This window comes from Girardinichthys multiradiatus, chromosome 2, assembly GCF_021462225.1.
Source record: "Girardinichthys multiradiatus isolate DD_20200921_A chromosome 2, DD_fGirMul_XY1, whole genome shotgun sequence".
In the NCBI taxonomy this organism is placed as follows: domain Eukaryota; kingdom Metazoa; phylum Chordata; class Actinopteri; order Cyprinodontiformes; family Goodeidae; genus Girardinichthys; species Girardinichthys multiradiatus.
Genome location: NC_061795.1, coordinates 44547488 through 44560663, shown reverse-complemented (window position 1 = coordinate 44560663; position 13176 = coordinate 44547488). Strand labels below are relative to the sequence as shown.

The following is a 13176-nucleotide window of genomic DNA, read 5'->3' as shown; positions in this document are numbered from 1 at the left end:
CTTGTTGGCCTTTTGCCTTCACTCTGTGGTCCAGCTCACCCCAAACCATCTCGATATATATATATATATACACTACCTGTCAAATGTTTTAGGCAGGTGTGAAAAAATGCTGTAAACAAAGAATGCTTTCAAAAATAAAAGTGTTAATCATTTATTTTCATCAATCATCAAAGTGCAGTGATTGAACAAAAGAGAAATCTAAACCAAATCAATATTTGGTGGGACCACCTTTTTCCTTCAAAACAGCATCAATTCTTCTAGGTACACTTGTACACAGTTTTTGAAGGAACTCGGCTGGTAGGTTGGTCCAAACATCTTGGAGAACTAACCACAGATCTTCTGTGGATGAAGGCTTTCTGACATCCTTCTGTCTCTTCATGTAATCCCAGACACACTCCAAGATGTTGAGATCAGGGTTCTGAGGGGGCCATACCATCACATCCAGTATGTCTTGTTCTCCTTTACGCTGAAGATAGTTCTTAATGACTGTGGCTGTATGTTTGGGTTCACTCACTTAGCATTTTGTAAATTGATCAAAATAAACAATCATCACTTATATTTCTGAAAGCATTTGTTGTTTACAGAATTTCTTCACATATTGTATATATTTATGATATACTGACAAATTTATCCTTTCTAATATAAAAATGATTTCTTTAATGTTGTCCAGTTGACCACTTTGAACTGACATATGTCTTAGCATTGATGAATCTAAACATTTGTATTGGTTTTAATGGATCTCAGTTCTCCGATTGTCGCAGTTGATCATAACTTTCTAATTGAAAAAAGAGTGAACCTTCTGGGACTATGATAAACCTTGGCTGATAGAACCTACCTTGTGTTATTTGGTAATTATAAATTCAGCTAAGCAAAGACCACATGTGGGGTTCCGCAAGGCTCTATTCGTTATTAAAACATCTACACCAGGGTTCCCAAACCCTGGACTCTGGCCCAAATCCGGACAGAGAGAGCGTTTTGTCCAGACCGCAAAGTATTTTCTCATTTGCTATGTAGGTATACACATTTTATTCCTGCCGGCTGCCGCGTCTGACTTTTAAACTGGCGCGAGAGGCAACTATGTGGGTCAGCGATATTCTTGTCCACACTCCAAGCCAGCTGGTTGCGGTAATGCACCACATCGTTGTATGCCAACTGCCAGAAAATAACAAAGAAGAATAAGCTATGGGAAGTCATTGAATGCAGGTTGCTCAGTTACTAGCTTGGAACCTCATGCTTGCTGACAGTACAATGACTTAGTGGTGCGCAGATGAGTGAGTACAAGAAGATGGCTTTGTCAAAAATACAAAAAGTGGACCATGAAAATCACACTTTTAAAGATGAATAGACAAAAGTATATGCTTTCATTTTAACTTCTGTGAGTGTAAGGCCAGTCTGCCTTCAGAAATCAGAAATCACTTCAGGAGAGTGGAAATCTCAAGAAACATTATAAAACCAAACATAAGAACTTCAGCCAAACCAATCCACCAGGGTCTGATGGTAGGACAAGAAGAATCAATGAACTGAGGGGACAGCATGAGCAAGTTGCACGGCTGATAGCACGTCTCTTACAGAACAACAGCGAGCATACGAGTGTTCACTGCAAGTACAGTTGATTTTAAGAAAACCCAGCTCACCTGCATCATTCAAAGTGCTTTTAATAATGGTACATAAATTGGATTGCACTCTTCTGTTCAGCAGATGATTTCATAATAATAATTGATCAGTAGTTAAAAAGCAAAAACTTTAGCTTTAATTAAATGTTAAATGAAAAATGAAAGAAAGTATATTTGTCAATTGAATTAAAATGTTCGGACCCCGATGATGGAGGTAGTGGACCTCCTGCTATTTTAGTTGGGGACCCCTGATCTACATGATCCCCCTAGCTCAGATCATGGAGCACTACAACATCTCTTACAATATCTGTGCTGCTAACATACAACTTTATACTTCTGCGTCACCATGAAACCTTAATCCATGAGAGTGTTTCTAAAATATGACTGGGTGGGTCAGAATCTCCTCCAGTTCAATGCAGAAAAGATAGAAGTAATTGTTTTTGGTCCCAAAAATGGAAGACTAGAGTTGAGCTAAAGATGAGATTATATGGGCCTAAAGGCCGCATGGCATGGAAAAGGTCTTGATGTCGTTTTGGACTCAGACCTGAATTTTAAAAATTTTAACAGCCATTTTATATAATAATATTGTTTATTATTGTGTGTAAATTTGTTTACTTGAAGGGAAGTTTATGTGTCTTTATGAGAGGATTGCATTTTAACTTACATTTTTACAATATCACTAGAAATATTCTGGTTCTGATTGTTAATTTATGGGTTTTGCTGTACATCACCTATGACCTGCTCAGGTTGTGTTGAATACACTTCATAAATACAGATGATGTAATTTGAGCTATGAATTAAATTTGACATTTGGGTCTTTGGTAACATGTTAAAAATGTTTGGAAGGGTTTGATTATTTTTGTTTAAACAGTGCAAACCATGAGGCTGAAAAAACAAGGAAGTATTGGGATAGTGGTTCTAATGTTTAGGCATAACAAAATATAACATTTTCATCTGTTTAATATCTGCTGAAAGCCGAGGCAGATGGAGATAAAGAAAGGGCTGGAAACCATCTGATAAACAGTGATGCAGCCACAGGTTGTTCAGCAGGAAATTAAAACAGACTTATTCAGACGGCGCCTTCATCCTGACTGCATCATAAGATTAAACCAAGTTTATCAGTCTTGCTGTCAGGCTGTTGCTCAACATGAACACAAAATTAGCCATGTCCTTGCTAGCAGCTTCAGGACCAACAGCTTACAGTCCTATAGAAGACAACATAGTTAAGAAAGTCACGCTGTAAGTAGGAGAAGCTATTGTTGTCCATCCATCTGGGAAGCTTCATGAGACCATTTCTAAACTACCGGAAGTCCATTCAACCGGAAAGAGAAAGATAGTTCACCAGTGGAAAATATTTAAGACAGCTCCCAATCTTCCCCAGAATTGGAGGTTTCTGCAAATTCCCCCCGAAACATCCTTAACAATGTCACCTGGGGATATTAAACCAATGTAGATTTGTTTGGCAATTACACACGGCGGCATGTATGGAGGAAACCAAACCGAGTATACCAGCACAAACACCTCATACCAACTGCTAAGCTCCACGGTGCAGGGCTGAAGGTTTGGGCTTGTTTTGCAGCCACAGGACAAGGGGACTTAGTAGTCTCTTTTAAGAAGCCCCTATCTGCAAAAAAAACAAGGAATTCCTTGTTGGGATCTTTCAATAGATCAACAAAACAAAATAATATTACCAGAAATGGGCCACAGTTGACCATGAAGTCCTCTATAGAAAACGTATTCAAGAGTAAAATGTGAGTCCATCTGTCTGACAGCTGAAGCTTGGCCCAAGCTGGGTCACCAACAGGACAGTAATCCCAAACGCAGCAGCAAATGTATAACAAATTGGCTGAAAATCAGCAGAATCTAGTTGCTGTTCTGACCTGGTCCAGGTCCAGAGCTCAGCCTTAATGAAATGCTGTTGTGGGACCTTCAGAGAGCTGGGCAGAAACAAATGAAAGATGGAAAGAGGACTTGCCCAAAAGTCATGTCAACCTCTACTCTAGCAACCCTGATGAGGACTTAGATTACTGAGCTGCATCAAGCAAACACACAACTAAAGAGAATGCAACAAACTGTGTAACAGTGGAGGATAAATATCAGCTTCAATGATGAAATTTGGTTTGTAATGCATCTTCGAGGATTATAAACACCTGCACGGCGTGGAGGAATAGCAGCTCTTCTCTTATCTCCCTCCAGCTCTTCACCTTCTGTCTAAGGTAAATGGTAGATGCCCTGTACTTGTGTAGTGCTTTATCAAGTCCCCAGACACCCCATAGTGCTTTACACCACAATCAGTCATCCCCCTATTCATACACACATTCACACACTGACAGTGGTGAGCTACATAGTAGCCCCAGCTGTCCTGGTGCAGACTGACAGAAGTGAGGCTGCCATACAATCGGCTCCACTGGGTCTTCTGACCACAATCAGCAGGTAAGGTAGACCGACCACGCTACAGAGAAGCTCATCAGAGAGGTCTTGTTCTTTCAGTCATGAACTTATGACTACATGTGAGGGTTGCAACATGGATAAGGAAGAAAATCCAAAGCTTCACCTGTCAGCTCAGCTCCTTCAGCAACAAGACACCATCATACACCTTTGCATGAGCAAAAGACTTGCTTCTTTTCAGATTTTTACTTATGTTCCATATTGTTAACAAATAGCCTGCAGGCTATATTTTACAAATGAAAACACATATTTATGCAACTATTTCATGTTCTGTGTTACAGTAAAACTAAGACATTTTATTAATGTCACGCAGAACAGTTTTAGTCCATCATCTTAACAGAAATCAGAGCAGAACTGGGAAAGCTCTGTGCTTCCTGAAACAAGCTTCAGACTGAGGAGAACCGATCTACTTGGGGCTTCTCTCATCAGGAAAAAGGAGACGTTTTGTTCTGGGAGATAAAAGCTACACCTTCACCGGGACACGTGGCCCGTTCCTGTTTCCAGCCTGACGATGGTGGAAACAGCCTGGTAAAGCGGGGGAGGTGAGGCTGCTGCAGAGAACAGCATCAGCCCAGTCATTTAGAGCAGATTAATAATGCATCGAGTTTCTATCTACAGCGGGAGACGTGCACAAACATGGACTGAAGGAGCTTTACTTCTTCAAAGAGGAGCAGAATGGAGCTGCAGTCCTACATCACCATCAAACCTGAGCTGGCAGCTGCTTTAAAAGGATGGAAGCTGCTCTTTGGTACGGATGCTTCTGATCAACTAACTCGTCTTTTCGTTTCACGTGACCTCATTTAGAAGAACATCATGTTGTTGATGTAAGCAGGCTTCAGAGATACCTGACCATTCTGAGCTGGAAGCTTACTTCTAGCTGTTTCAAAATGAAGATGTTTAATATGATTTGAAATATGTGGAAAAAAAGTAGTATCATTGTTAGGTTTAGGTGTCATATTTAACATATTTAAAGGGATTTAACTGCATTTAAATAACATAAATTAACATGTTTTTACTCATTAAACTCAATATATCAACAATGATATGTTTACTGAGGAAAAAGTTAGTACACCCTACCCCCTAACAGCTAGTGATACTGCCTTGGGTTGATGTAACTTGAGGGAGATGCTTCTTGTAGCCCTCTACCAGTCTCCATTCTTTCAGCTGTGAGATGTTTGAGGGGTTTACTGCATGTTCAGAACCTCAGGGAAATAAAGATCTGGGCTTGCCTGTATGTAATTTTAACCATTTTAACCATTTCAAGTGGGAATAGTGTGGGGATGTCCTATTTTATTCCCTGGAAAAAGTCACTATATTTTACAAAGTATTTTAAATGGTCTTTTCTTCTGTTCTTGTTGTTTATTTATGTTAGTTTAATTTACACAGTAGTGTTGAAATTGATATAAAAGATGTGTACAAAAATGTAACAGAAAAAAAAAGATTGCCATTGGGTGTCCTATTTTTTCATGACTGTGGATCATAGCGAAACATAACTGAACAGTCAGTTATTGTGTTTTTAACCAGATTGTTCCTGGATCAGGACCAGCAGCCTGTGGTAGAGCTGTGGACCAGGGACCCAAAAACATTCAGTCATGCACTTATACCCTTCAGGTATGCATTTGTGTGACCCTACATGGATAGGTGTGTTTAGACGATGGATGAATGCTGTGAACCAGCTAGTCCGTCTGCTCAGTCAGATGGTCCTTGCTTCAAGAGCTTCAGAGGAGTATTTATGACCACATTTATGTTTGCAATCGAGCTCAAAGCGTAGGACTGATTTCAGAAGGAAAAAAACACAACTAAAAGAGGAGCAGATGCACTAAATCCCTGTGTTTTTTTTTTTTTACCACACCAGTTCCAGTGTTTGCTCAGCAACAGGTATTTCTCTTCTGTGGGACAATTAAACTGGTTCTGTGTCAGCACCAACTCTTAGCTGGGTCAGAGGAAAGAAGTGGTTTCATGAGAAGCTGAAGACAGGCTCACAGGGACCAACAACTAACTGAAATTGTCTTAAATCACTTTAGTTTAGTATCGCCATAAATAAAACCTCAGATTGTTTCTGGAATAGATGAGATCAATGCCTCTCACCTTCCTGCTGTTTTACTATCAAGTAAGTCAATGCACCGCACAGGCCTGCATTCACAGTCAATGTTTCCAGCTGAATATACAAACTCTGTCAGGGTTTATAAATCCTAACTGAAATGCTGAGTGGAACTGCTGGTAATAAATCATGCAGAGCGTTCACAAACAAGACAGTTTACTGAGGGAACGAAGCAGGTCCTAGCTGGCTCTCCAGCTGTGGAAAACTGAACTGGATTTTTTCTGTGGTTTGGTAAAACTAGTTAAGAGTCAAACGAAAGTCTTTCTCCATAGCTTCTCCGAATTCCTCCCATGCCCGAGTTTTTGCTTTCACAACCACAGAGGCCGTAGTCCTTCTGGCCACCAGATACCTGTCAGCTGCTTCAGGAGTCCCCAAGGACAGCAAAGCCCTAGGGGCCTCTTTCATCAGCCTGATTGCTTCCATCACCACTGGTGTCCAGCAGCTTGTCCTCTGGGGTTCCCTCCTGGACCTGTTCTCCCTGTGACCCGACCTCAGATAAGCACAAGACGATGGATGGATGGATGGATGGATGGATGGATGGATGGATGGATGGATGGATGAGCTCTAGCACCATAACTAGATTTGAAACTGCTTTGGTGGTATTTTTACCAAAACATGACATTTTATGAAAACCACAAGTTTAAAAAAAGAACATTTTCAGTTTGAAAAATAATGAAATAAACTGTAAAAAAGCAGTTTTAGCAGATGGATTTAAATTTTGAACAGAAAACTGCAGCATGAACAAGCAGTTTAAGTCTGAACTGATTTTAAATTCTCTTTAAACTTTCTGAGAACTCATTGAATGTAGCATTTTAAACTGCATAAAAAGACAAAAACTAATATCTGCTAAGTGTCAACGCTTTGAGTTTCTAACAGCGGCTCTCAGACAGTAAAGCGGGTCATCATTGGAGAGTAAAGCCCAGGAATCCTGTTTGTAGTGAAACATTATGCACAAAGATGTCCTGGTTTCCCAGAAGGGTTTGGCGCTCCATGTTTCTGCTCTCAGCTGGAGTCAGGTCTCTGAAGGTCTGCTCCACAAACAGCAGATGAGTCAACAGTAACAAACAGTTTCTTTGCTACCAGAGTTGGCATACAGCATGAAAAGGATTGTAACGTGAGAACAGTGTTTGCTCTGGTGGGTGATTACATAAATCCCTGCTGAATAGATGCTTTAAAGCTTCCTGCACCTCCTCAGAAACAGATTCATGTTCTGATTTGATATATTGTCAGAGATATAAATCTGAAAGTCCTTGCATCATTCGTCAACACAACTTTTTATTTTCCCGCATTACATCCTGAACAAGAGGGAAAAGTTCTGACCCAGATCTCACATGCTTTGTTTTGATAAAATCGTGGGTTTTGCTCCAGTAATACATCGCACCCAGACAGAATTTAAAGCTCCAACTGAAACAATAAAAACAGCAGCATTAAAATAATGAAATCCCTCCTCTTACCGGGCCAAGTGAAAACGAAGCTTCAGACCTCAGAGTAAATCCTTTTTTCAGGAAAGTAAAAATCTGCTGTGGACTTCATAAAGAGCATCCCACGCTGAGGCAGGACTAAGGGATTAAAGGAGGATGCTGCCAGCCGTTCCTGTTTCACTGCAGCGCTCCTCCCTGCTGCCGACCCCGCCAGCCCCCTCCTCCCTGCCACGCCCTCAGTGGTTCAGTCCTCCTCTGAACTCTGAGATGAGCCGGAACGTCCCACGTTTCTGCCAGGAGGGGGGATTCAAGGAGACAGATGGTCGACTGGTGGGAGGGAATGGAGGGATGGAGAGAAGAGGAGGAGGAAGGTCGACAGATGTGTTGACTTAGAGCAGAGATGATTGATGTGATTCAGAAAACAAATCACTATTTTTACCCCTTTTCTTCTAGCTTGTCTTTAATTATATTTATTCTCTGTTTTCTAATCAACTTCGGGACTCACAGACTTCTGTTCTCTTTGTCCTGTTTTACACTTTACATCTGCTGCCTGAATGCAGCTGCCAGAGGCCATTTCTTTATTCATTAAGGCATCATTACTAATTGATGAAGGAGGTAGATGATGAAAACTGAGAAGAGATTTATTTAGCAGTCTCCTTCTGTCGTCTGTACATTCTGCTTTAATTTTTCCCGAACAGATGAAATGATTTTTCTCTATTTTTGTTTGTTTTTAGCTGAAATTTTAAGTGGGATCCAGTTGGGAGATATATTGTCTGTTTCTGCTTCTGTTTCTCCAAGGAGGAGGGAGCAGGAGGAGCTGGGAGGAGCTGGGAGGAGGAGGAAGCCGAGGAAGATCCTTTGGGATTTTCTATTGCATTTGAGCAAGGTGGAATCTACTGTCCAACCTTATGAACCGATTTCTGGGTGATAGTTGCTCTCATGATTCAGCAGTAGCACAGAGCAAGGAAAAGAGAAATAATGATAAAGTGAAGGAAAAGGTCCAACCAGCTCTCTAAACAGGGCGGCCCAGTTTATCTCCTGGAGCTGAAGCTGTCTTCTGCCCTCGGGTGCATGAATACAAATCCTGCCATCATCATTTCAACTCCAATGGAAAAACAGATCTGTTTATGGTCTGTAACCTGGTTTAGGTGTGATTAAAGTCAGAGTGAGCCTCCTTCCTAACAGCAGGCCATATGGAGCATTTCCGCTGGGCTCATTAGCGCATTCATGCTGGGAGGGGCTGTTTTCACCTTCAGGTGGAAAAAGAGGTGTCGGAAAGGAGCAATAAACTTGTTATCTTTTAATGATCAGACAAAATCTGCACAAACAGAAAAATGAGCTGGTCTGATCTGTAGCGAAGTTTTACTGTAAACAGAGTCTGGTTCAGAGTAGAAGATCTCCAGACAGCATTCAATGCAACCTGCAAATAAAGGTCAGTTTTTAAAAACAACAGACATATGAGCAATATGAGGTTTAATTATTTAACAAAGTGACAAAGCAGCCAGAGTCCATAGAAAAACTCCCTTGAGAACTAATAACCAGAAGCAATATTACCGTACTGGAAGGTCTCGAATGCAGATGGGGACCATCAGGGAACCAAATATTTCAGCTCCAGATAGAAATGTTTGGATGGAAACCTAGAAACCTGGAGAAAAGATGCATGTGTGTGAACATGCCAACCTTGCAGACCACTTTGCACCAAATAGAACCAAAGGAAATGATTTTAAAGACTTTAAAATATTGTTTTTAAATGTTTTTTAAAAATATCTATTCTCTATTGATCTGGTCAGATAAATTTAATCTACACTTGGAATTGAACTCTGTGATTCAGATTTGATTCTGAAAAGGTTAAAGTTCATTGTACGGTTGGGTTCACCAACCTCCCCCCTCATAAACGTACTTGGTTTGGACCAGCTGACCTTAATCCCTTCACTCCCATCGGAGTGACTCCGGCTCTGCGGTCCAACCAGCTGTTGATGTTCAAACACCAACACACAATCGGGCGATGGGGAACATCCCAGTGGCACACTTCAGCAGGATTACATGGACGTAGCCATCCAAGTGAAAAAACTACGAGTCCACCGCTCTCATGTCACCACATGTGACCTCATAATGTTAAGGATTTCAGCTGTAAACCTGTTGGCTTTCAACTCAAAGTCATCAGGGGTCTCCAACTCCAGTCTTTAAAAGCTTCTGTCCTACAGCTTTTACATGCATCCCTGTTCCAACATACCTGAATCGAGTGACAGGGCCTCTGCCAAACCTGAAGCATGCTGAAGAGGAAATTCAACCATTTGATTCAGCTGTATTGGAGCAAGGATGCATGTAAAGGTTTTGGAACAGCAGGTCTTGAGGACTGGTCTTGGAGACCTCTAGTGTAAATACTCACATCTGCTATCTGAACTAATTAAAAGCAGATCTAAAACAAATCTCTCTGTGCTTTGCGACCAGAAATACCTCCTGAGCGTCGCGTAAAAAATAACAACTCTGACATCACAACTATAAATGCAGATGCTTTACTATTTTTGTTGTATCTTCTAGTTAATAACTGACGAGACAAGCTGTTATGTATTTTTATCGACTTATTTCTGATCTTTCATTTGTAATTTTTGCTAATTCTGCACCACCAAATCCTGCTGGAGAGGGGGAATTTGTATTTTCTTTAGTTAACATAGATCTTTTGTATTTAACTAAAGATTGGTATTCAACATTTAGTGGTTTTCATTTCCTTCCTTAGTGTTTAATTCAACAACAAACTTAATTGTACTCTGCTGTTTTCTTGTAGTTGGTCTTTGTATTCTTTAGTTACCCTTATTGTGTTGTAATGGTCTGATCAACCAATGTATATACCATCGTGTGTGCAGTCAGTTGGTGCGTTCACATTTTTTCAGAGTTTACTTTTGCTTGTTTTTGTAATCAGAACTTTTTGGGGTTAAAATGAAAAACCCTATTTTTAAATAATTCCTGTGACTCCTGCTTTTCGTATCGGATCCTCACACAAGCTAAGGAAAGAGTTTCCTGACTTAAACAAGAGCTGAATCCATGACTCTGCAAATTATTTATTGTGTTGGATCTAAAAGGCTGGAATTTCTGAGATTGATCTTCCTGATTTGGCACGTCTCAGCACATTAGGTTGGATTGGACCGGGCTGCCAAACAATTCTTCAGCACGAGCAGACGGGAGCGAATGCTGACCAACGAGAAGGATGCTGATTAAAATACAACCACACCACCCCCACCCCTTCCACTGGAACAATCCTTGCTGGCTGGTTTCCTGCAACCCGTGCAGCCTTCCGATCATGCACCAGGTCTCCAGGACCAGGGTATCACCACATCCACACAAAGAAAGAGATTTCTGACGCAAATACCAGGAGCACTACATATAAAATCAGGATTTAAACAGCAAATTCAGCAGTTTGACACATTTTCTTATCGTTCATTTGAATTCTGTTTTCTTCAGTTGCAGAAATAATAGTAATACTAATAATAGAAAAAACAGCATGTGAACGTTTCATCTGAATTCCTGCTTAAATCAGTTTCCATGATAAAGACAGACTGCCCAGAAACTCGTGGATGTTTAGCTCACTGATCCCCCTCCTCATTGGATTTAGCTTGTACTCAGTTTTCAGTGAGGTGTTTGTTAATTACTGTTCTAAATTTTCCCCAAAGAAACTAAGGCAAGCCTTAACTTGATAAAACAGAAGACCTGAGAAGATCAGGAGACACCTCTGGTTTCTTGAAGCTGGAACATCAGCTCACTCAAACAGCTCCACAGCAGCAAATAAATCCCTCATTTCTTGTCCTCTTTTTCCTGCCTCCCCTGCATTTTTCCTCGCCTCCTACCCGCTGTCTTTTTTTCTGATTGCACCCCCCATCTGTTTCCCTTCCATGCATTATAAATCAGGCCTTGCCCAAATAGCACTCTCTGCAGCCTGCCGTACTGTGGGCTTATTCCTCATAAAATACATGAATTAATTGGGGAGCTCTTGGACTTGGAGGAAAATAGGAAAGCTCTGTGCAGTTTCGGGGAAGCAGGATTCCTTTAAAACAATGCATGACATCTTAGAAGCCTTGTTCGTTCCTCAGAAATTTCATGAATTAAATGCCATTAAATGCTTGATTGTTGAGAGTTTATTGAGGTCATTATCTAATCTGAAGGGGCTCCAACGAAAAATATGCAGAACATAGGGGGTCCACTACAACCTGTTTCACTATGAATGTATTTACCAGCCTAATGCTGTATTTGGAATTAAATCATAGGAATGACTACTTCGTGTATTTATTCGTTATAAATGTAAGATTTGTATTTATAACACCCTTCGAGAAAGGAAGAAAACCTTCAGATGAGAGCCAAAACATCATGAAGATTTAAGGAGCTTCGATTCTTTTCTATCTGTTGAAAAAGTGAAGGAAAATTACATTAAATTACCCCTTCAAAAGCTTCTGGAAAGTTTTTTTAATCAGATAATGAAATTTGTGTCTTTTACTGAACAACTGATCCATGCCCAAACACCTCAGCTGACTCCTTGTGATGAGGAGAAGCAGCGGCTCTACACTGAGCTCCCCTTGGATAACGGAGCTCCTCATCCTATCTCTATAGGCTGAGTCAGGCCACCCTGTGGAGGAAGGTCATTTCGGCCACTTGTATCTGGGATCTCGTACTTTTGGTCATGATCCAAATCTCATTACAATGGGGTCGGAATGGAGACGAAGCAGTAAATCAAGAACAGAGAACCGGAGCAGTGCCCTTTTCATAAAATCATACTTGCAGAGGATAAATCTGGGTGTAGGCTGGGTATCATTACTTACTGCACTGGCCATTAAAATTGTCATGTACAGAGTCCAAAGTCCACTGAAGGTGTAGTTACTTCAATTATAATATCTGCAATCTATTTAGCCTTATGAACATATCAAGCTCCTGTGACTGAGGACTGAAATCAGTACCTGCACATTAATAATAAGAAACAAAAATCCAGAGCACCAAATACGTTTCACATTTCTCTCTTAAACTGAAATCTGACAATGCGGTTTATTTGCAGGTGGGAAGTGTGTTTTATTACAGATGTGAAGCAGCTGAACAGCTGCTCTGTATTCCATACCAATAAGCAAAGCACCACATTATGTAACAGCTGAAAGATGGATTTTAAAAACACATTTTGTTTCTCCTGATGCATCACTGCAGTGAGTTTATGTGACAGAGCAAAACAGCATGTGCTTCAAAAAACTTCATGAAAACTGTTTTTCTAAAGCAGCCAAACAAGCCGTCTTACAAAGCAGAATAAAATATTTAGATTTAAATGAATGAGAGCTGCAGAGCCGAGATGAAAAACAACAGAGAGCTCATTTACCTGCCTTCTTTCCTCCAGGATGGAGACGGTAAGTGGGATTTCCCTCCGTTGCTTCCCTCTTGTCCTCCCTAGATGAAGGACATCCCAATACATTGACGCAGAAAGGAGGAGGAAGATGAGAAGGAGGAGGGGTATTTTCTATCCCGATGCAGTCTAGACAAGGTCTGAATACATATCAGCATCCTGAGTTTCCTGCACTGCCCCTCATTCTCCACACATATCTTTAAATGCTTCTGAGAATCCATT

General features: G+C 40.8%; 1 protein-coding gene and 1 long non-coding RNA gene across 5 annotated transcripts in view; one reads left to right on the top strand and one right to left on the bottom strand.

The window, feature by feature from the left end:
• LOC124855159 (synaptic vesicle glycoprotein 2B-like) overlaps positions 1-13176 on the bottom strand; it is a 48269-nt gene extending 35093 nt beyond the window's left edge. Inside the window, exons 1-2 of one of the 4 annotated variants that reach the window (XM_047344775.1) lie at positions 12931-13176; positions 9138-9228 (exon numbers count right to left, since the gene is read on the bottom strand). The gene's annotated coding sequence lies outside the window, so the exon portion shown is untranslated. Of the gene's footprint in view, positions 1-7616; positions 7833-9137; positions 9229-12930 lie in introns of those variants that run through there. The other 3 variants (XR_007035022.1, XM_047344785.1, XM_047344767.1) reach the window with 3 other exon arrangements.
• LOC124855296 lies at positions 4603-9002 on the top strand. The gene is made up of 3 exons (XR_007035057.1): positions 4603-4809; positions 5586-5672; positions 8382-9002. It is a non-coding gene; the product is annotated as an uncharacterized LOC124855296 (long non-coding RNA).